The following is a 22,126-nucleotide window of genomic DNA, read 5'->3' as shown; positions in this document are numbered from 1 at the left end:
ACCTTATAAAACTGCAAAAAGCACGAAGATGCAGCTGCTTCACGAAGAAATCCAGCTAAAAGAGAGATACATGCATAGCTGTTTGCTACAATTTGACGTGTGTTGACAGTTGACACGAGCACGAGCATGTTTCTGCACGTGCAGAGTGTATTCATTTGTTTGGGCGCGAATTACAATAACACAATTTATGGGGTTACTGTATGATGATTTTCAACTTGTACATTTTTTAAAATTTGCAAGAAACATCTGCGTTAAATGAGTAGTAAAAACATTGCACATTTAAAAAATAATAAGCAAATTCTCACGGCACATCAGATCAAATATCGCAATTAGCAAAAATCAAAAAATAATTCGACAACAATAAAACGTAACTGACAACAATGTTGTATATTGAATAAAATTTTTAAATACAGAAATAAAAATTCTGCTGCCGTCGTCAAACTTAGTATTTTACATCCATAATAAAAAACAAGTTGTCTCATTAAACGAATAAATAGCAACATTATAATTTATTTAAAATACTGATAAACTGAATAAAAGTGCACACAAGCGAGTGCTTACAGTATATGGGTGTGTGGTTCTCAATATTTAAAGTTATGATTTCATAAATCGCATCACACACAAGCGAGCTCTCGAAATTACTAGAGGTGAAGCTATTGAATTTTTAAATACTTGTTGGATACATACAAATGAAAAAAAAAAAAAAATTTCAACACTTAGTCTTGAACCCACGATTATCGGGTCCAAAACAAAACGCGCATCCAACTGAGCTAACACTCAATATGATTCGTATAGCTTAAAACTTACATATGTTTATAGTAGGTACCAGAGCTTAACCTTTACTTGTTTAAGCTTTTGTTAATTCCATTTAAATTATCGTTTTGTATAATTGTACTTACTACGATATTTCAGTTTTCCTTAATTTTTGAAGACAAGCTTTTTAGCGTGGGCCTGCAAGCGCGGCAGGACTCTAGAAATTAGCTTGTTGAGTTTTCGTTTGTGTTTAAATTTATAATGAATCCAGGTATACGATTGCATTGGATAACTAAGGATAAGCTGCTTGGGATTTCTTTTACTTAGGTAATAAACAAAAGCACGGACAAGCGAGCGCGTTGGGTCGTTAAGGAATACTGGCTTGGAAGTTTGTTGATTTTTCAAGCTGATAAAACTGCAGAGAAGCGAGCGCAGTGAATACTGGGATTACGCTGCTTGGGATTCAAGCTATTATAGGTTGAATGTTATTTAAATACCAGTAATTATATTTGGTTAATTAAGATTTTTTACTTGAGATTAGATAAAACTCATATTTTACACTAAAATGCATAAAAAACTTTTAACGCAGTGGGCTATGGGAGATTAGGTATTTGGATTTTATGTTTGCGGTCTTTGTGCGCTGTGTCTTCGAGTTTTGAATGGTCGAACGACGTGCAAACGCTTGGCCAATCAGAACCTGGCTGCGCACAAGTGTGCGCGAGTTCTCAGCACGATCTCGGCACACTGCTGCGCAGTGATACCAGCAAGTGATATCTGCACCAAAACTATTATTTCGAAAAAAAAAAAAAAATAATAACATAACAGTAAATCGTTTGTCGTTTTAATCGCATAAGATGCTGCAGATAAAGAGAAGGTAAAACTGCTTTAGTTTACATCGAAAAACATTGAAAAATTTAGCTGAGTTAAAAATTTCAGTGCGCAGTATTGGGTAGTTACACCTATACATGTGTATAAAAAAAACGTGATAAGTATTAAGTGTATGTAAGAGGATATCCTAACCTTTAAAAATAAGTTAAAATGCTGTATCTTGAAAAGGAGGAAAAGTTGACTTAAAATAATAGTTTCTTGAGTTCCCTAAAGTGGAACTACATCATGAAGGTACACAAATACGTTGGACTGTGCACAAGCATAAACTCAATTATTCTTTTTTTTGACTGCATCTCTAAAAGATCAAGTAAAAATCATCGATCTTTGTTATGCTGTCTTTGACAAGTTGTTTGAATAATTAATGGATATTCACATAATCTTCGAAAAATGTTTGTCTCAACATAACCTCTCAAAGTTTGAAAAACTGTCATATCTTGAAAACGAAGCTAGATAGACCCAAAATAATTACTTTTTTCGGTTTTTAAATAAGGAACTATGTGATTGACGCACAAATGTAAAGATGGGTCAGACTACGCACAAATATAACCTCAATTTTCTCGTTTTTCGACTGTATCTTGAGAAGAACAAGTAAAAAAAATCTTTTATATAGTATGGCATGTTCGACAAATTAATATGGACGTTGACAAAGTCTTCGAAAATTTTTTGTTATACCATAACCTCTCAAAATTAGAAAAACAGTCGTTTCTTGAAAGGGAAGCCCAATAGGCCAAAACAATTAATTCCACCTATAGCAAAGAAGTACTGGGGTGCAAAAATTTATGTTACACAGATTCATACAATTAATCGTAATAAATATAAATAGAATAAAAGTCATATTTGAAATGCAAAGCTACATCTTTCAGATTCTACTTATAAACTGATGTATTTTCTATTCTCTCTCATGTATTATGAGAAAAATTGACCAAAACCTCTATTCTTATTATTAACTTTGAGATCAGTAGAAATTAGTTAAACACGGGTAAATTTTAATATTAAATCCTTAATAATCAGAGAAAACGAATTGAATGAAAAATTATATCTTTTCATTGGAAAATAGCTGTATGTCTACTGTTGTTCTTAATCTTAATCCCATTTTTTAAATTTTGTCCCACGTAATGTGACAATCGTACTTTCTTTCGGCGCAGTACGGTGAACATTTTTGTTTCGTTCTACATTACATGACCAGCAATTCGTACATGTATTACGTATATCATAGCAAACATGAAAGTACTTAGAAAGCGTGAATTACTTGTAACATAAGTGGTATACGTATTATATGCACGCGCGTGCTCAAATACGTAATAATAATAAAATTGTTACTGTTTTAGTATCTGATTTTGAGAGACCGTTCTTTCATATCTGATTTGAATATAGTTGTCCATTTTGTGCGCTCTTATTATAAGGAAAAATGAAAAAAAAATATCTTTGGGAATAGCTTTGCAGGTAAAGATAGGACATACTTTTCTACTTTTACCCATTTTAATAGAAATGAAAATAAGTCCTTCAAACCATTTGTGATGAAAACAACAGTACACACTTTCAAATATGCGAGCGAGTGCCCAACCAACAAAAAAAATTGTAGAACAACTCTAACACGAACTTTTTAAACTCATCTTTGTGTTTAACCGATAGATTTGGACTAAAGCTCGATTTTATATCGGAACTTTAACTAAAAGAGGACCTAGTTTATTTTTAATCGGTTTAAAAATGTCTTAGTACATGTGTTATTTTAAGTTTTTTACTAATACAGGCTTCAAGTTGTAGTGTAATTAAACGGAATTCATACGTTATTTTAAACAAATTATATTTAAATTCCTCATAGAAATTTTCAATCAGCATTGTTGATCACTTGTAGTAACGTAGATATAACTTAAAGATAGATACATTTTTACTTGTTAATTCTACATTAAAGGTTAAATCTACATTAATGGAAATGTAGATTTAACCTTTCAAATGTCACTGTTGATTATAAGTTGACAATTTGTACATATGATTCGCGAGTTAACTCTTAAGAACTTAGAAATATCAATGAAGTCATAAATACAACTTAACTACTGACACTGCAGTTCACTTTCTTTTTGTTCAAAAATAAACTGACTCAGTTGAATGATAGATAAACTTGACTTGACAGTAAACAGCTGAATGACAGTATACATAGTGATGTATATCAAAATTTAATAATGTCAGTTCGGTTATTAAATAGTTTTTATCGCAATTATTAAAGCAATAACAGTCGTTTGTAAAACCAGTACTTTAAGAAACTTTGTGTACATAGCTGAATTAGTAGAGTGAAACTGCCTTAACTCTAAAAAATCTGACAAGATTATGTATGTAGTGTACTGGGAAAAATAATTTAAAAAAATTTTTTCAGACTCCAATAGAATAACGAAGTTGCTTCAGGCCCCAAATGATAAATTGTGGCTTTTAAAGTGATCTCTGGCATTTCTAAACCGATCCAAAAAATTGTTGATCGAGGTTAAGAATTTTGTAACTTATGTCAACTAAAATGTTTTCAAACTTTTCGGCGCAAAATTTAAATTTTGGTTAACGTTTGAAAATTTTCAAAATGTCATATAGAATTGATTTTGAAGAGTGCATCTCCAGAAAAAAGTGTTTTATAGTTTCTTATTTAATACTAGCCTGAATTTTTTTAGATTTTTCGAACCATGGCGATAGACGGAAAAAAATAAAAACCGATTTTTTAAATCATTTTTCCGTTATTGCTGGCTTGTGCGTAATACTTACAAAAAAAAAAATTTTGAACTATATTTCAAAGTGAAAATAATGTTTTATCTTTCAAGTCATCGTTAATTTTGGAGATTTGTTAAATGAAATAAAAAAATAATAAAAAAAAAATAAAAAACAACAAACCAGGGGGGATAAATGGGTCATGGGACCCACGGTAAGAACGAAGTTCTTTAAACATGAGATGAGTATAGACACAATTTCTCAGGTAACAAGGGGGTCACCAGACCCACAGGAAGAACGAAGCTCTGTAAACGTTAGTACTGCATTCATGTTGTTTACTAAAACAAACACTTGAAAAACGATAAAAAAAAAAAAAAAAAAAAAATAGTTTACTACTCACGATGGTTGAACTTCGTGAGTACTGTATTTATGCACGACGTTCTCACGAAGTTCAACCATCGTGAGTAGTAAACTATTTTTTTTTTTTTTTTTTTTTATTCGTTTTTCAAGTGTTTGTTTTAGTAAACAACATGAATGCAGTACTAACGTTTACAGAGCTTCGTTCTTCCTGTGGGTCTGGTGACCCCCTTGTTACCTGAGAAATTGTGTCTATACTCATCTCATGTTTAAAGAACTTCGTTCTTACCGTGGGTCCCATGACCCATTTATCCCCCCTGGTTTGTTGTTTTTTTTTTTATTCTATTTTATTTTTTTTTTTCTTTATTTCTTGATTTATTTGTTGTTTTTTTTTTCATATTTTATTTTGTTACATTTTTATTCATTTTTTTCTTTATTTCTTGTTTTATTTTTTTTTTTTTTTCATTTCTTGTTTTATTTTTTTTCATATTTCATTTTATTACATTTTTTTTCATTTTTTTGTATTTCCTTTATTTAATTTCTTTCTTATTTTCATATTCAATCTTTTTTTTTCATTCCCTTTTTTTTTTTTTTTTTTTTCAATTTATATAATTATGTGACATTGTAACACAATTAGTGAGTCGAATTCAAAATCTTAAAAACCATTGATACGTTGTGCAACTCTATCGTATATGTTTATTTTAATAATTTATTTATAAAATAATTTATTTATAACAGTAATTATTAGTATTACTGTAATACCAAAAAAAACCTCAGGTTTAATAAAAATCGGTCGGTATTTTATGCATCAAATGAATTTTTTTTTTTTTTCTAACACAAATACACAATTTATCATGAATTAAATGTAGTATCAGTGAATGCATATAAAAATGGAATATTATAGTTACGAACCGCACGATAAGTACAAGAAACCGATCTTCTATAGTCGGCAGCGCCTGTAGCAGAGTGGGTAAGGTACTGGATTCCCGTGCAGGAGGTCGATGATTCAAATCTCTTTATTGGAAAATGTTTTTTTTTTTTTTTTTTTTTATTTTAGAATTGTAAAAGAAAAAAATTTAAAGTGAAATGAAAGTTATTGTGGGAAAATAAAATTGTAATTGGTTTGAAAATTAATTGCTTGGGAGTAAGGGGGAATGGTGGGTAAAGGTGTCCAGAAGAGTAACACGGCACGGTTGACAGATATACATATATAGCGGGGAGAGGGAAAGTGTGTAGAGAACAGTAGGTGAGGGGGACGGGGTAAGGGGGGAAACTTGAAAGGCAGAGACTTTGGGTAAAACTACTTTCGTTTCCAAAAAAAAAAAAATCTGTCGGTTTTAAAATTCCAGCCCCCCGAGTAACGCGACATAAAGAACTTCGTTCTAAAAAAGTGTGGACAATTAAATCAACGAATCTATTAAAACATTTATTTTCATCTTAGTAGTTTTATACTAAACGTCACTGTTCATGACTATATGATGCATTAAACTTAATATATTCGATACATTTTTACTGGTCGACTGCCATATTTTTAAAATATTTCTTCTATCATGCTGATGAAAATGGATAAGAACATGTTAGTTTGTTGTTGTTTGATAATTTTAATGTTCTTAAGTTTTGTATAGCATAATTTAGAAAAGAACGCTATAATGTAATTTGATTGAGGTTTAATGTTGTAGTTTTGATATTTTGAAACAGAACAAACAATTTCTTTCAATATATTTCAAGTATAAAAAACAACGTTTTAAAAATATAAACTTTTTTCCATCACTGTCTTCGTTTATCACGGGCATGATGTCTTTTTCTAGGTATATTTTTGGTAACATTTCAGTTAGTCTAACTATTCTAGACTGATATCTTGCATAAAACAAATAATAAATAATTGATGCTGCATGCGAACAGCAGCTTATAGTTATCGTTCCGTTTGCACACTAACAGTAATATCTCTTCATAGCACTGTTATCAATAGTATTTGTTCTACAGTCAACATAAAACTTGTAAGTTTTTTTAGATACGTTTCGAGATTGAATATAAAACTTCACTACTACAGGTGTCTCTTTCGAGTATTCTACGTTTATTTCATAATTTTCATCAAATACTTCTGCCAAATATGATACAGCTAGATGTAACTGTGTTACCTACAGGCCAAATACTCTTGGTAACAGTGTTATCAAGAGATATTACTGTGAGTGTGCAAACAGAATAAGAAATATAGGCTGCCGTTCTCATGTAGCGTTAATTATTTATTATTCGTCCTGTTCAAGATATCAGCGTAGTATAGCTGAAATATTATCAAAAATATACATAAAAAAAGATATCATGCCCATGGTACACAGAGACAGTGATGAAGACTAGTGTGTATTTTTAAAACATTTATTGTTGTACTTGTAATATATTAGAGAAATTGCTTATTTTGTTGAAAAATATCGAAATTTTAACACTATAAATGAATCGAATCATAACACAGAATTTGTTTTCAAATGATGCTTAATCTAAATTGGAAATATTCAAATTATCAAACAATAACAAACTAATATTTTTTTTCCATTCCCAACATAACAGGAGAAATATTAAAGAAATATGGAAGTTGACAAGAAAAATGTATCCAGTGTATTCAATTAAGTGCCTCATGCAGTAATAGACGGGGACGTCTAAATTTAGACTACCTATATTAAAATTAATTTTTCAATAGAGTCATTAATTTTATTGTTCGTGTTGGTGTTTTTTTTTTCTACTTCTATCTATGATTAAAGATGACTCAAAACATTGAAACGATATTTTTATTTAAAATACTTAATTTATTTTTTTCCGTCTAATACCATGGCTCAGAAAATCTGAAAAAATTGAGGACAGTTTAATATAAGTGATTGCATAACAAATTTTTTTTCTGGAGCTGCACTCCCCAACATCAATTTTATACGATGTTTTGAAATTTTCAAACGTTAGCCAAAATTAAAATTTGGCACCAAAAATGATGAAAATATTTCGGTATACATAAGTTATAAAATTCTTAACCTCTATCAACAATTTTTTGGATTGGTTGTCATTGTTCGATTGGAGTCTGAAAAAATCATTTTTATTTATCTCGCTATCTCACAATTGAAAGATTCAAACTACTTAGGCCCAGACCTTACTCCATCCTCTTTCATTATTGATTCTTTTTTAAGTATCTGTCACCCACTAGTACTTCATTTCTCTAAATCTCTGGCTGAATACGTCTTCCTAATTGCTTGGAAAACGGCATGTATATTTCTCATCTACAAATCTGGAAATCCACTGGCTAACAACTACAGACCTATCGTTCTACTGAGTTCCATACCAAAACTGCTTAAACACCTAGTACACAAAAAAGTTTTTGTTTTTCTTTCACCATATATCTCAAAACAACATCATGGGTTTACTAAAGATCGCTCAACCATCACTAACCTATTAACTCTTAGCCATTTTTCTCGTCTGCATTTGAGTGAGGTGCACAGGTTGACATTATTTTCCTGGATATAGCTAAAGCTTTTGATAGCGTTCCCTATGATATACTTTTTGCTCGGGCTAACACTTTTGGTGTCGATCATAGTTCATACAGATGGCTGGCCTCGTTTCTTACTGGTATAACTGTGACAGTTAGCCTTCTTAGTGCCTTGTTGAATGAGTTTGTAGCCACCTCTAGGGTACCACAGGGCTCGCACATTAGTCCACTATTATTTACGTTGGTCATACACATCCTTCCTTCAGGACTCTCCACTGAATCATCTTGTCTAATCTACGCAGGTGAATTACAAATTACTAATTAACTAATAACTCTACTGTGTGGCTCTTCACGTTCCAAGCGAGTTCTTTGTGATGACTGGTCACCCGGGCATACCGCCAGAAAGCTTCATCGAAAGCCTCCACCGCCTAACTTAAGCCCTGAAGCCTGTGACTACCTCTAGACACACTTCAGATCAAAAGCCCTTCTTCCATGAGAGTCTTAGAACGTGCACATATGTCTTCCGATTCATTGGCACCATTCGGCGCACCCTCGACCCACCATACTAGAGCTCTCATAAAGTGGTCAATCGCATAGAAAATCGAATTTACGATCGGATAAACAGTTAAGTTTTTCCATAACCACCGTTTCGTTCTTTCGCTCAAGCTTACCTCCTTTTTCCCAATTATATAGCTAAAGACACTTACACGTGAAATAGCTCGCTCACAGATTAACAGGCTAAACCTTAACTCTTGCAGTCAATGACTACAAGAGTTGATGTTCGTCACGTCAAGCCTTGTGTTCCTACATTTTAATGCTTCTCGGAAGTATAGAACATTAAAACTGGTAGTGTGGCACTCGCAGTGTTGTAGTGTATAACTTCAATTCTTTATGAAGGTAATTTAGTTCGAGAATTGTAGTGTATTGCTTCAAACATTGTGCTATAATACGTCAAGATTCTTGTAGTCTATCACCTCAGCAAAGTCTTAAGGTACATCACTTTTTTCTCAGTGTGGTTTAATGATAAATGTAATGTACTGTTTCTCTTTTTGCGTTAACCTCAGAGAGCTTTGTCAACAGTCCCATTCCTGGACTTGTCAGATTAGTGAGACGTACGTTTATATTGTAATTGTTTTATCAAAAAAAAAATACGTTTACATAGAAGCACAATCATGACAATGTGACGGAAAATACCAATACGATTTAATAATGTTAGCAATAACCTAAATTATAAAAAATTGTTGTAACCATTAATAGTAATTTTACTGATAGTAAACTAGTACTAATAGTAACTAGTAAATAGTACTAGTAGTACTAATAGTACCATAATAATAATAATGATCATGATTATAATAATAATAATAATAATAATAATAATAATAATAATAATAATCATGACAACAATAATAATAATAATAACAATAATAATAATAATAATAATAATAATAATAATAATAATAATTATAGTAATAATAACAGAATTAACAATAATGATGATTACGAAAATAATAAAAATAATAGTAACAATAACAAAAACTAAAAATTATATTAATTATAAAAACATATAGCACTCTCGTGCTGTATAAATGTATGTGTATGTAGAAAAACAGATTCGTAGCAATATATATATACATTTTTACCGCACGAGAGTGCCCTGTGGCGCTCTGGATCAGTAGGCCAAAGAAATATTATGGCTGCAAGATTGCTAAGAAAAAGAAGGCAGAGAATGGGAGAAAAGCAGTTAAATGGTGTCTTATTCTTGGTAATCCTATGGTACATGGTAATCCTTTTTTTACTGTAGAAAAACTAAAATGTTATTCTTTTGCAGAACTAATTTGTTAATTGGTGAACGCAACTTTATGTGAGCAGCACTAATTCTCCAATGTCACATATGTATCATTACTTCACAAATTCGCTCCGTGCACGACCGAAAAAAATTAGAACTTGGACACCCAATTCACATTTAAAACAATTTTTGCCGTTTGTGCACAGAGTGAATGTTAAATACTTAAGGTAGTAGTCGACCAGAAACACTTTTCTTACGATTTTCCTGAAATTTTGTATATGGCTTAAGATAGCAATTATTCATCATGAGCCAAAATTTAAAGAGGCCGGGCGGTATGGTTTCAAAAATATTAAAGTTTTAACGTTGAACTTTCAACACAGAAGGTATAGGAAAGTGCCAGATTGGGGGTCGATTTGTGAATGAAATTGCTCATATCTCTAAAACGCTTCTTACAATGTTTCCAAAAAAATAGTATGATATAATTCATATTATAAAGCAACTGTAGTTAAACTTTGAAAGGGCTCAGCGACATAGTTTTCTAATACGAGCCTGGCAAAATTGATAGCTTTAGTGCAGCTACATGAGAAGAAAAAGGACAGCTGTATATTGCGGACCTCATAACCTATGCATATACTACAGTGCAGTATGGCACGCACTGTAGAGCGCTCGACTACTACCTTAATCGTAATTATTGAACATTCTCATCCGGTAATAACTGGATATTTGTGGACTTAAGTCTCACGCTCCCTGACTGGTCGCGAGACCAGCAGTATATCCAACTATTTGGTTGTTTACTTTCCTTAGTAGAATGTGATTTTTGATATACGTTTTAAAATGATAAAAGATCAAATACTTGATTATTATTCTCCTTGGTTGTAAATGTAAGTTGAGATATCACTTATTTTCCGGTATTATACTGCGTTGGTGTCAATCTGACGTCCGGTGGCTTTTTCTCTATTTATAGCCTCTTCAGGTGAATTATTTTGATAATTTTAATCACTTTTACTTGATTCGATTTGTTTTTAATTGATTTATTTTTTATTTGGTTTGGATATAAATTATCGTACAAAGTGATAAAAAAAAGAAAAGAACAGTAAGTCAGTCTTCAACATAAATGTTTAGTGAGTTACTTGTATAATGGAGTACTGCTCTCAATGAGCGGCAGTGGGCTACTAACTAAAACGCCACGCAAAGAAATGCAGCCTGCGCGAAGCTTAGTTAAAACTTCTTTGTCTTAAATGCTATGGGGCTGGTACTTGCTGACTTCATGTGTTTAGGCTTAGCTGCTCGCTTCGGTTGTCACTTGACACTTCCGAGAGTCAAGTAGTACACAGTTAGCTTTGTTAGGTGACGACTTTCGTTAAGTTTGACTCTTTTAAGAGTCTTAAAATTGTATCATCGAGGGAATGAGTATAATGTAAAATAGAATAAAAAATAAACATTTATTTGTTTCCGCATGTCGTCACTTAACAGTGAAAATGCCGCCGGATATTATACTGTATGTACGCGAGAGAGCCACTACTTTGGATATGATATCAATCCTTTTAATAAATTAATTTTGCAAAAGTAATAACATTTACGTTTCTCAACAAAAAAAACTTGACATTCCACTACTTCTTCCTATCCCCTGTTCTCTCTTTATTAAAAAACAGTCATGGAAATGAAGAGAACCATGGGACAAGGGCCTAGAGAGAGAGAGAAAACGAGTGTGATTCAAGACTCCTACGGCTCCTTACAAAAATTCAATGCTTTGGAAATGAATCCTAAGATCTCACCATATCTTGAGCCCATGATGAGCACAAGCCTTTGTAGTTAGTAAAAATGATCTACTACTTTTTAATGAACCATTTTTACCGTAACCTAAGAGTTTGTGAAAAAAATGCAAAACCGATTTTTTGGTTTTTAATTAATTTCTTTGAGGGAAAAAAATCAGTTTAGTAAAACTTTTGTCGGAAGGTACCTTTAGGTCGCTACTGAAAATTTAACAGTTTAACGTCCACTTGTATGAATAGTGGTCACAAAATTGACTATATCATCGGAAATCTTTGATTAACCTAAAAAATTTAAAATATTTCTTGTGTATTTTTTTTTACAAAGAATCTATTGAATTCTTACAAATATAGGGTCAATGACTTAACTTCAGAGAAAATCTGAAAAAGGATGAAATATTAATCTGGCTTGCCTTGCAATATTTCCTAATTTTCACAATTATAATTTCACGGTACTTTTCTGGAAATTTCTCCATCATACACTTTGGTTTTATTTAAATAACTATAATTATTGAAAAATTTACCGTCCAAAAGCGTTGATTTTTTAGAGGCCCTTATGGCACCCTACCCTAGGTACGGTATCAACCGCCTAAGCCACCTTAAATTTTTTTTTTTAAATTGATTTAAAAAAAAAAGGTTATAATTTTTAATGGAAATCCTACTTTAAACTACACAACTAACAGAGTTAAAATTTGGTTAATTTACTCGTTATTACGTCTACTTTCAATTAGTAGTAAGAAAAAAATACACTGTAGTGAAAAAATGGCGGAAAAATTGAAAAAAACTTAAAAAATTACTTTCATGTGGTATTTGGAATGTATATCGGTGAACAATCGTTATTGATTAATATAATTATTGTTATTTCTATATGTTTATAGAAATTATAATATCGTGATGTACATAACGAGTTTTGTAATAATGCATGTCCAAGACATCAAATTGTATCTGCTGCACTCGTATCTTTGTAATCGCAAGATACGAATATGCGGAATTTAAGGAGCATTTTTCAAGCTATTTCTACACGTCTTATAGCTTTACAGATCTATTTAAACAAAAACATTTTTCATTTCTTCATTTTTTACTGATTGTGACTTTACGTCAGGATTCGCAAGAAAAGAAAAAGTTATTTTAACAAAAACAATTTTACAAAATTACAGATTTTTCTTTACTGGTCAATATTTTTTACGAAAAAAATACTAATGAAGAAGTGATAGCTGAAAATGGCTATGAATAAATTGCATGTATGTACAGTAAAAAGCAAGATTTAACTTTGAACGATTTATGGTTTGATATGTACAAAACAGGCACTTTTAAATCCACTTTCAAATTAGTAAAACTACCTCCAACAGTGGGAGCAGCAAAACAGCATTGTTTTAGTGCGTACTAAGAGCTTAGAACATAGATTACCAATAAAATAATCGCAATAGATTGGGATTGGAAAAATACTATGGAAGGCGTCATTAGACCGAATACCACAGACAAGAAATTAATATATGATCGTCTCCTGAAAGCTATTTGCTACAGATGTGAGACAGGTTGTTCTTCTATACAATGCGAGTGGACAACACGACAGCACTAGATACGTAAATAAAATGAGTGGCGTGTGACATAAAAAATACCACTACCTCGCAACGTACATCTGGAACTGATTGCAGAGCAGGATCATTTTCTCACGGTATCTTACATCCCATCGAGAGAAAATACGAATGCAAACCATGTCTCCATCGTGACAAACAGTGATACGAAATGGGAGCTTAATAGTATCTGGTTAAATCTAATTAAATCGGAACTTAATGAATCTGTGGTTGACCTATTCGCCAACAAATACATTAAGAAATGTAAGACATTCCTGTCCTGCGCACCAGACCTTGAGGCAGCTCAGATAGACGCTTCCACGATAAACTGAACGGATGTAAATTTCCACGTCTTTCCACCCTTCAGCATAATCCCGAGAGTCTTGACAAAAATCAAGCACGAAAAAGCTGTAGGCATTCTTGTGGTGTCAGACTGGCCAATTCAGACATGGTACCCACTCTTTTATGAACTTCTCATAGAATATCCATTAATATTAGGATCAGGTGCTGATCTGCTTTTATCTCTATCCAGGGACTTGGCGTAGCCACAGGCCAGGAACCTTAGACTGCTATCAAGGATCATCTCCAGTAGGCACTGCAGCAAGATCGAGTACTCACGAGGGCATTATATATAGCTTTACTAGCTCCAGCGATAATAAAACAGTACGCTTCCGAACTAACGAAATGGCAAAAATTCTGTGGCAAAGACCAGACGGATTTCTTCGCACCATTCAGTACTCGATGATAAGCTTCAAAACGGGCCTGTTCGAGTCAGGCGCTTCATACGATACGATAAACTTGACACATGTGGCAGTCTCACTGATCTCGGGGAACAGCAACATAGGCGAAGACCGACTAGTATCCCGATTCCTAAAAAGCTAGTTCCACTTAAAACCATCCAGGCTAAGGTACATTGCTACGTAGGACGTAAACTCAGTCCTTGACTACCTCAAAAATTTTGGCTTGTCAGAGATACTGGAAATTACAAATCTCACGCTCAAGACGGCCACGCTGCTTACCATGTGCACAACTCATCAAGTTCAAACTTTAACAGTGATCAACATTAAAAATATAAGTGAAACCACCATTTTAAGAAACCGCATGAATGTGTAAGTAGTCAAACCTTCACGTAGATCAACCAAGGGGTACAAGCCAGTGGTATAGCGTCTTTACAGCACATTCAATGCGACTCTTCGCGACTTCAATGGCTGCTGTCAAGCACGTAAGCCTGGACGTCATAAAGAGAACAGTGGGGGGAAGCTATCGCTCAGAAACATTCGCACGTTTCTACAACAGGCCTATAATAGCCAATCTTGAGTCCTTTGCCTCCAGCGTCATGACAACATAAAACTAAACAAACCCATGGACTTCACCGAGCATTCGTAACTTACTAATTGAGCTCTAGCATCAACCGAAACTACAGCTAAGAAATTAAACTAAACAATCTCATCATAAACATTACAAGTTGAAAAAAAAAACTATATAACTCATGGTAGAGACTAATCAAATAAAAATATAAAACAACGATCGATTGAGTTTCATATCTAACGGGACTATCTGATTCTGCTACCAGCTTTAAATAGCTACAACAGGATCAAACGAACTGACACCTAAGTGAAGTTCGATCTAAATTATACGAAGCCCTGTTCAAAGAGATTACAATCCACCCGTAATACACCCCCCCCTCGTTTCCAGCAAAACACAGACCCCAAAAGACTCTCAAAGAATGACAAAAACAACAGGTAAGCGCCACTCGTGGCTATATGATACGGGCTACGAAGACGTGGGAGGGGAGGGTATAAAATATTGAATCTCTTTGAACGAGACTTCGTATAGTTCGGATCAAACTTCACTTACAGGTACATAAAAAAATATTTCGAGTGGCAGCACCTTCGAAGTTGGTGGGCAGTACCTTCACGGCTTGAGTAACAGTACTTTAAAATTTGAGGATTGGGGACTCGTTGTAGTCAAGGAGCAGTTACTCTTTGTTGTCGAGTAGCTGGTACTAGATGCATCGAGGAACTGGCACTCGAGGCATCGTACAGCTACCATTTGGAATAATCATATTTGTGCAAACACAAATAAATGAATAAGTACATTTGGAGGTATATATCGATCCCTCAGACAAAGAAAAGCAGCACTCCAATTTTTCTATTTGAATTAATATTCCAAAAATTTAAGTTTTGCTTTCCGTTACTGGACTCATCGATTGGGTAAATAATTTCGAAAAAAATGCATTTCAAATTATTATTTATCATCTTTGTAAGGTCTATACATGGCAACTTGACACCTCGTGTTCTATATGGCCATGTGGTATAATATTTACGCGTTAAACGGTTTTATTTCACGGTAACAGGGTAATAGTGAGAAATAAAAATCTATTTCACAACAAATACTAATACATCACTTAATTTTCTGATGCATCGCAAGTGTCATGGGAAAAACGCGTAGTCGAACACTCGAAGTAACGGCTTCTCTTTGTTGAGTCTCTGCTACTTGATACCTGAGGAACAGCACCTCTTGACTGCGAGTTGCGCCCGCACACTTCGAGTTACTGGTCTATGGGTAAGAGGTGCTGCCACTCAAATTTTTTTTCCATAGAAGTTCGTTTGATCTGTTAATAATTAAAGCCCTCCCGAAAATTTTTATACGTAAATATTTGCTTTCTGCATATTGTGGCAAAAACTGGATCTTTGATTCCGTAATTCTATTTACAACAAGCATGTATTTTTCCTGCTGAAAAGACGAATTTGAGTCGATTCAAGGAAATTAATTTTCATCAAATCAAATTAATTAAAATCAACTGGAATAGGTCTAATCGGCACATTAGATGTGGTCCATTAAATTAATTTGACTGTAATGGGACTTTTGGCCATTTTTAGTGTAAATCAACTGTCAAAATGGCAATGAAGTTTATTGATTTGTATCGGCAAGTGAATCAACTTTAATAGTCAAATGTCGCATTGAAGTCAATTGACTTGAACCCGAATTTTGGATCAGAGAAAATCAATTGACCTAAGTAGCAGTTTTTACAGTTTATTTTAATCGTTTTTAATAAGTATTCTAACTAGTTTTAAATTAAGGGGTGGACAAGGGGTGTTTAATAAAATCAAAATATCAACTTTCACATTTTTCAAGTGCCAATCAACTCTGGTTCAAATTCTTTAGAACACCGGATACTCATTTGTATTCAGAATTGTTACAGATAGCACAGTTGAAATTAATTTTTATGACTATACATTTAAGTATATTCAAGAGAAGTAGTGAATCAGATCATTTTAATGATTTAAGTAAAAACAATTTAAAAAATTTAAGTTTAAGGATAAAAACTATAAGTCTCAGATGCTTCTTGAAAAGTATTGATATTGATAAAATTATTAATAAATAATCACATAGATATATATTAAGATGTCCGTAATACATCAAGTTTTTTTTATTAGTTATATACCCTCTTAAATTTCTTCATTATATCCCAAAATTAAAATTCTTACCAGAAAACTCCAAAAATTCTTGAGTTATCACATACCACCAAACACAAAATGATCTTCGATTTAAATAGCATGGGATTTAAATGTTACAACTTTTTTCCACCACTTAAAATATTTTTAATGGATTTCATAAGCATCCTAACTTTTATATACTGCTCGAATTCGTTACACATCTTTTTTCGATCAAACAAATTAATTTGAAAAAATTTAGTCTTCATGATTTTTTTCAAATTTGTCTCCTTCGAATGCTTAGTAGACTTCAATGGAATTTTTTAAACATCATCCTTTTAAGCTGGAAAAGAGTGAATGTAAAGTTTGAGCAATAAGTAACAATGTTAGTAGTAAGGGTACTATTTTTCCAGACACTCTCATAGATATATGTCATACGGCTGGCGGCGAGAGCGGGGGCGTGGCCGGGGTCCTATTTTGGCAGGTCACGTGATCCTGCGTGGGTAGCCAGTATGCACGGAAGAGGGCGCGCGGTGGCCCCGCGTAATTTGAATATTATTACCGACGCTGCCCGGTCGGTAACTTTTTTTTTATTTTTTTTTTTTATATTTTTTTTTTTATATTTATTTTTTTTATTTTTTTATGTATTTTTTTATTTATTTATTTATTTATTTATTTATTTATTTATTTATTTATTTATTTTTATTTTTTTATTTTTTATTTTTTTTTTTTTTTTTTGGAGGGGGAAAAATTAAGGCGTCCAAGTTTCAACTGTGCCGATTGGTAAGCGTGACAGAATTTGAAAATTGCAAAATTCAAAAATTTGTTCTAATTCTTGACCGCTCTTCGTAAGGGTTAGTTTAAGGAGCGGGTGGTGGGTGGGGTTTTTTAAATAAATTAAAAAATACATTTCATACATATATTATATTACAATGATACAACATTATTAATCCTATTTAATTTAATATTTATGTCATTTAAAAAAATCTCTAGACAATACGTTGTTAACTCTAAAAATACCATGTCGAAATTATTTTCTAAAAAGAAATTATCAACCGTAGAATAAAGATTTCCTTTGACATTTTTTCGTAAATATGAAAAGTGTTCCTTTATCAGCTTTTCCAAATTTGATACAGTGGTTTTATTCGTTTCAGTCATACTTTCTAATAAAACAATTAACTCGTTCACTATAAATTCCTTACACTTAGTAACTAACGTTGCTACACTTTCGATTTGGCGAAGTCTTTCATCCACACATATGACAGATTGAGCGAGTCCTAAAAATGTACAGTGCTGCATAACAATAGTTGAATCGCACGTTTTTTTTTTTTCCTATCAGCATCTTCTCCGTCACTGAATTCATTTTTATCAAAAATAACTGATTTCTTTCCGTAAGATGATGTGAATACCAACTCGATATTCCCTATTTGTATGCGATCCATCTGACGGGTGTTTTTATCAGTAAAGTAATCATTTATAAAAGCAAAATGATCTTTAAGTTCGCTCCATACATATGCATTTATAATTACACCTCCTGTAAACTGACATTTTGAAAACTGCAACAAGGGCTCGAAACACTGACGATGTGTATTATAGTGAAGCCCAACGACGATTTTTTTCGTAGCCGTCTTGTTGAGTGGATACGAATGCAGTAATACCTTTGCAGTTGATATGATAGCGCTTTGACTGTCTCTTGTATTTTCATCAAAATTTATGAAACCGGATCCTGGATTGTCACTATCACGCGTTAAAAAATATTTTTGTTTCTGTTTGAATAGATCCATTTTACAGATCGATGTAACGCAGTAAAATTTGAATCACTCGTGTTGTTTTACTTCACTTAAAAATTTTAAGAAATACACGTTTGCGAACAGGGTGAACGTTACCTATGCAACCGTCGTTATCGATACCGTGAAGATGACTGACAGTCTAATAGAAAAGTGATACTTTAATGCTAAAAATTTTTATTTCTGCTGCACTCTCCCTCTCAAATTTTTTTTCGATACATGATTCATAAGGATGTCCTATAGATAGTACACCATTTATGTTCATCACGTACACTGCTACGGAAAAACCTGCTAAAACATGCTTGAACGCGAGCTCAAACCTATATTTTGTCTTTCTTTTAGTCATTTGAGAAGTATTCGCGAACAAATGTAGGGTTTTTCCTCACTCTTTTTCAAAATATAAAAGAGAGGAAGTGACGACGGTGGAAAATATGCAATTGTCCCTCAGTTGCAACATATTTATTGTCCCTCAGCTGCAATAATTTTAATCTTTTTCAAAACATGAAGAACTATAAGAAACAGCGGTGAAAGTGCGCGATTGTCCCCCCGGTAGTAATATTTGACGTCATACCTGTAGAGTTTCCCAGGCTATGACTTGAGTGATGGACCTATCTAACTGTGTATACCTTTTACTTTTATCATAATCTCGCTAAAATTTCCACCAAAGGGGGAAAAGTATAGAAGTAGCTAAGGAAGAGAAGAAAACGTAAAAGAAAATCAGTCCTTATCCGACACTCTTAGCCGAATCACATCTTGCTGATACGTTACAATAACTTTCCGAGTTACAATTCGTTCGAGGTCTTCCTCAATTTACTTGAAAGTTAAATACAGTGTATTTCTTGCATTTATTTAAACTTGTTTAAATTTTTGTAACAGTGTGTTTTTACTGTGGCGTTGCTTTAGTTTTTTTGGTTAGCTACAGAAATTTTTCTTAGTTTTTTTGCGTTGATAAAAAAGTAAAAAAAAAAAAATGGAAGCATCTATGGTCAGTGCTTTATTCGAGGTTGTCCGTTCGTGTGCGCGATACGTGACCATCGTGTCGGAAGATGCGCGTAAGGTGTACACCGACAAGTGGTTTAGTAACGTGCTACCTACATACTCCGTTAACGAATTAATAGGAGTATTACAGGAGCTTTTTACCATTTATCTGGCGGGGGTGCACGCGGTTGCGTTGTACCCTCTGTATCTAATTCGCAGTCCCATAGCCATCCAAGCGGTGGTAGAGTGTCTACCGTCTAACGCTAGGAACAGCGGGATGTTGAAGGAAATGTATAAGGCGTACGATAAACTTGGTAAGTAATGTATTGTATTGTATTTTTTCAAAGTTTTTTATACTTACAAATTTTGCATGATCAGTAAAATTAAACGAAATCCTGTTTTAGTTACCAACATATGTTTTGAAGATTCCGAAAATCTTTCAAACGTTGGTGGTGCACTTAAGAGAAAGCAGGAGGACCCTTTGGATGATGGTATGCCTGGACCGTCAGGGGCGGGCCTCTCTTACAAGAAGATAAAAATATCTTCAGGTAAATTAAAATCTTTACGTACATGTCTTTTTTCTATCATCCATTTTAACTTTCAAAATTATATTCATTTCAAAATATTACGTAGAGAGCGAAACTGACCGCCAACAGGAGGAGGTATCCGAACCGATGCCCGGTCCGTCGGGGTTAACTATGATGCGTTACACCCCTGCAGGTAACTAATAAATTTATTATTCGAGTTTCTCAAACACAATGTATAACATTTTAATTATAATTGTAACGTATTTTTATTTTACAGATAGAGTTGATGGGATTGATATTGCTTATATCGAACAACAGCAGGAGCAACCCCCTTATCATCAACAAGGAAGAGGTGTTGCAAGCGTCGCCGTGCAAACAGAGGATGAACCGGACACGTCAATAGGTACAAAATATATTACTTTGGAAAGCGATAAAAAAAAATTTGTAAAATCTTTTAAAACCACTTGTCGCGCGATAAAATTTAAAATTACCAACCCTTCCGATGCAGCGAATACTTTAGATTGGATCAAGAACGCTTTTCAAGAACTTATAACTGTTATTAAAAAAAATTACTCTAGTAATTATCTTGTAGGGATAGATTTGCACTCAGACGCGTTGACTGAGGGATCGGCGGGTATCTATTACAAACTTATTGATCAAATAAATTTTCAAGACATCTGGGGTCTATGCGAAAAAATTGAACAAAGCAAACGAATAATCGACATCGCGAAAACTTTAGTAGTTGAGGTTACATACGTCAAACTCCCTCAAGGGTGGGGTGCACAGGAAGATATTATAAATAGTTTGAGTAAAAAAGGCGTCTTAGTGATAAATAATAGAGATAATCTATGTTTAGCTAGGGCTCTTGTTTGTGGTAAAGTTTTGACTGCGAAAAATTGTTCGTCAGATTGGTCCCAACAATGGAAAAAAATTAAAACCGAAAATGAACAAAAGTCGGAAGCTATTAAATTAATGCAAGAGTGTGACATTGAAATAAATAACGAACAAGGGTATGGATATGTAGAGTTTCGAAATTTCAGCGATATTTTGAACAACATAATATATGTATTCGGATATTTGAATATGAGTCTTTTGGTGATGACACAGCTCTTATATACGATGGTGCTAATGACGGAGCAGTATATTGCACATCATTTATAAACATCATGTATTATGAGGACATAGGACATTATAATTTAATTAAAAATTTATTAACCGTAAGATCAATGTATTTTTGTGCAACATGCAATAAAAATTACAAGCGTGTGGGTGAGCATGTTTGTAAATCGGTTTGCCCTGCATGCAATGGGTCGCCAAATTGTAATAACACCTACGATACGTTAAAAAAATCTTGCACTGATTGTAGGAGGGAATTTTACGGAGATCAATGTTATAATAATCATAAGATAAAAGGGTCATTTGCGCGTACAAAAAATCACAAAAGAGCGACAAGAAGCATATGCGATGTAGTTAAAATTTGTAATTCATGTGACAAGCTCATAAACTTAGCTAAAGGTAAGCATGAATGCGGAAAAAAATATTGCAAAGAGTGTAAAAGCGTTCATAAGTTTAACACGCTTTGTAGTATGCAACCTATTACGTTAAAGAATAATTTGAATGCTAAAAAAAATTGTTTCATTTTTTACGACTTTGAAACGCGACAAGATAAAGAATTACATGATACAGCCAACACGTGTGTACACATACCGATCCTTTGCGTGCTGCAAGTACGATGCGATGCGTGTATAGACGAGATAGAAGAAAATCCCCACGCGATTTGTCCCTTCTGCGGTATTAAACAGATTATTTTCGAGGGTGAAGAGTGTCTAAAAAATTTTGTTGATTTTGCAGTAAGATTTGAAAGTTAAACTTTCGCTTCATTTATCTGTATAGCTCATAACTCTAAGGCTTTTGATGGTCAATTTATATTAAAATATATTGTAGATAATAAAAAAGGTACTCCCGAGATTATTCTTAATGGGCGTAATATTATTCTTATGTCGTTAGGAAAAACTAAGTTTATAGATAGTTTAAATTACTTACCCATGAAATTGGCTGATTTACCCAAAACGTTTAGTCTTGCACGAAATATAAAAAAAGGGTATTTTCCACATTTATT

The 22,126-nt window shown here is 33.2% G+C and overlaps 1 protein-coding gene across 1 annotated transcript in view; it reads left to right on the top strand.

Moving 5' to 3' along the window:
* The window catches only part of Trp1 (translocation protein 1), a 139,262-nt gene that overhangs the window by 19,290 nt on the left and 97,846 nt on the right, over positions 1-22,126 (top strand). The gene's annotated exons all lie outside the window — the stretch shown is intronic.

Source organism: Copidosoma floridanum, unplaced genomic scaffold (assembly GCF_036245765.1).
Source record: "Copidosoma floridanum isolate Cflo_tuat_1 unplaced genomic scaffold, Cflo_Japanese_pri ptg000015l, whole genome shotgun sequence".
NCBI classification, from domain to species: Eukaryota; Metazoa; Arthropoda; class Insecta; order Hymenoptera; family Encyrtidae; genus Copidosoma; species Copidosoma floridanum.
The sequence above is the reverse complement of the archived record's forward strand: the minus strand, read 5'-3'. Positions and strand labels throughout refer to the sequence as shown.